We start from the raw sequence: 2,923 nt of genomic DNA on the forward strand, positions 1-2,923 counted from the left end.
TGCGGCGATACTTCTGGGGGACCACCAGCTGCCTCCTGATCCCACAGGACTCTACTTCCCTTGTGGGAGCCCATTCTCGGTACAGGAACCCCTTCTCCCACAGGAACCTCTCCTGGCAGCCTCTCCTCATGGTCCGTACCACCCTGAGGTCGGCCAGGTCCCTGAGCTTCCGCAAGGAGGGGTCTTTCCTCAACTCGGCCTGGAACTCAGCAGCTGGGGCAGGGACGGGGCCCGGTTCCCTCTCGCTGGCCAGGTCTGAGGCCTCCGCCTCTCTAAGCCGTGCCCCTCGGCCCTCCCTCCCCACCAGGGTAGGGTCCTGCGCCTCCGGTGTGATACCCTCCCCGAGGTCAGGGCGCAGTGCCCCTCGCCGGCTCTGGCTACGCGTCACAACCAGGGCGGCCTGGGGCTTGCTTGGCCAGTCCTCTAGGTCTCCCCCCATCAAAACTTCAGTGGGCAAATGGTGGTGTACCCCCACATCCTTGGGGCCCTCCTTGGCCCCCCATTTCAGGTGTACCCTTGCCACGGGCACCTTAAATGGGGTCCCGCCCACCCCTGTCAGGGTCAGATAGGTGTTGGGCACCACCCGATCTGGGGCCACCACCTCGGGCCGGGCCAGCGTCACCTCCGCGCCCGTATCCCAGTATCCATTGACCTTCCTCCCATCCACCTCCAGGGGAACAAGGCACTCTCTCCGGAGGGACAGCCCCGCGCCCACCCTGTAAACTGAGCACCCTGAGTCCAGAGCCTCCAGCCCTCTGGTGGAGCTGGCCTGGGGTACTCTTCCCTCCTGAGCAGGTGGTAAACTGGCAGCCCCCCTTTCCTGGGTCGTCTGCCCCTCGTCCAGCTGGGTCCCTACCCAGTTAACCCTGGGTAGGTTGGGTCTGCTCAGTCTGTCCCTGAGCCCGGGGCACTGGGACCGTACGTGGCCTCTCTGGCCACAGTGATAGCAGCTCAGGTCACGTTGGTCCCCTCGAGCAGGTCGGAGGGGCCCGACGCCAGGCGTTCCCCTTGGGAGGGGGTTCTCCCTATTTCCCCGCTGGGAGGCCCCCTGGTGACTCTCTCTCTGCATCGGGGGGGGCCTGTTCTTTTGGGGCTCCTCCCGGCTACCCCCTGACCGACTGTTCACAAACTCGTCGGCCAGCTGCCCTGCGTGCTGGGGGTTCTCGAGCTTTTTGTCCACCAACCACAGCCTCAGGTCGGAAGGGCACTGTTCATACAGCTGCTCCAGTACGATTAGGTCCAGCAGGTCCTCTTTAGCTCGGGCCCCAGCTGTCCACTTGCGGGCATACCCCTGCATCCGGTTGGCCAGTTGTAGGTAGGTGACCTCAGGCGTTTTACGCTGACTCCGGAACCTTCTCCGGTACATCTCGGGGGTCAGCCCAAACTCACGGAGCAGGGCCTGCTTGAACAGTTCATAGTCCCCTGCCTCCGGCCCTGTCATTCGGCTGTACACCTCCACGGCTTTGGGGTCCAGTAAGGGGGTGAGAAACTGGAGCCTGTCTGCAGGGTCAACCCTGTGCAGCTCACAGGCATTCTCAAAGGCCGTCAGGAAGCTATCCATGTCCTCCCCCTCCTTCCGCTGGGCCAGGAAGCACTTATCAAAGTTCCTTGCCGTCTTGGGTCCCCCCTCACTCACCGCAGCCGCAGCCGGGGCCCCACTGCTCCTCAGCCTGGCCAGCTCCAGTTCATGCTGTCTTTGTTTCTCCTTCTCCTGACGCTCCCTCTCCTTCTCCTGACGCTCCCTCTCCTTCTCCTGACGCTCCCTCTCCTTCTCCTCCTGCTCATGTTGACGTTGTTTCTCCTTCTCCTGACGCTCATGTTGACGTTGTTTTTCATGATCCTCCAGCTCCCTCATTTTCATCTCCCTCTCCCATTCCAGCCGCCTCCGCTCCAGGGATGGGGAGCTCCGCCGGGAGGATCCCCTGCTGGGTGCCGGGGTCAGGGTTGCCCTCGGTATTCGCTGGGCTTCCCCCAACCCTCCCCCGGACATAGGTAGGAAGGGTCTCGGGATGTCCTCAGCAGCAGTCTGACCCCTCCCAGCCCGGTCAGGCCCCAGGGCCCACGCTGCGTCCCCCGGGCAGCTTCCCTCAGGGACAGGGATCGGGTCATCCAAGCGATCCCTCTCCTCCAGCTGGGCAATCAGCTGTTCCTTGGTGGACCTCCCGATGCGCAGCCCCCTCTGCCTGCACAGCTCCACCAGGTCGCTCTTCAGGCGTTTAGCGTACATCTCCCTGCTGGCCACTCGCAGGCCGGGCAGCTTCCCACGGGTTTCCAGGAAAAGCCCCTCGTGTGCCCGTCCTTCTTGAGGTCACCGACTCTTTGCCAGGGTCGAGCTGCAGACTCCTCCGCCCCTGGGACCGCTCGCTGCAATCCCCCGGGGGACCCTGTTACTGCAAAAGTCTTTCTCTCTGGTCACACATTCCCAGGGGTTAACCGCCCCCCGAAACCGTCTCTCTCTGAATCTTCAGCACGCCTGGTCCCCGTCAATTCCCCTTCGTTTTACTGCTCCCCAGTCACTTACTGCAGGAAGCGCCGTTCACTGGGGTGCAGTACATCCCACCGCTGCCACCAGTTGTCACGGAGTGTGGGGGAGTCCAGGCCCTGCACCCCTCTTCCTGGGATCCACTGAGACTCTCAGCCAGCCAGTAAAACAGAAGGTTTATTGGACAACAGGAACAGTCCCAAACAGAGCTTGTGGGTACAACCAGGACCCCTCAGTCAAGTCCTTCTGGGGGAGCAGGGAGCTTAGACCCCAGCCCTGGGGTTCCCTGTGTTTCTCCACCCAGCCCCAAACTGAAACTAAACCACCCAGCAGGTTCCCTGCTGCAGCCTCTGTTCACATTCCTGGGCAGAGGTGTCACCTCCCCCTCCCCCTCCTGGCTCAGGTGACAGGCTCTCAGGTCTCCACTCTGAGATAGCGCGT

This window comes from Lepidochelys kempii, chromosome 8 (genome assembly GCF_965140265.1).
Source record: "Lepidochelys kempii isolate rLepKem1 chromosome 8, rLepKem1.hap2, whole genome shotgun sequence".
Taxonomy (NCBI): domain Eukaryota; kingdom Metazoa; phylum Chordata; order Testudines; family Cheloniidae; genus Lepidochelys; species Lepidochelys kempii.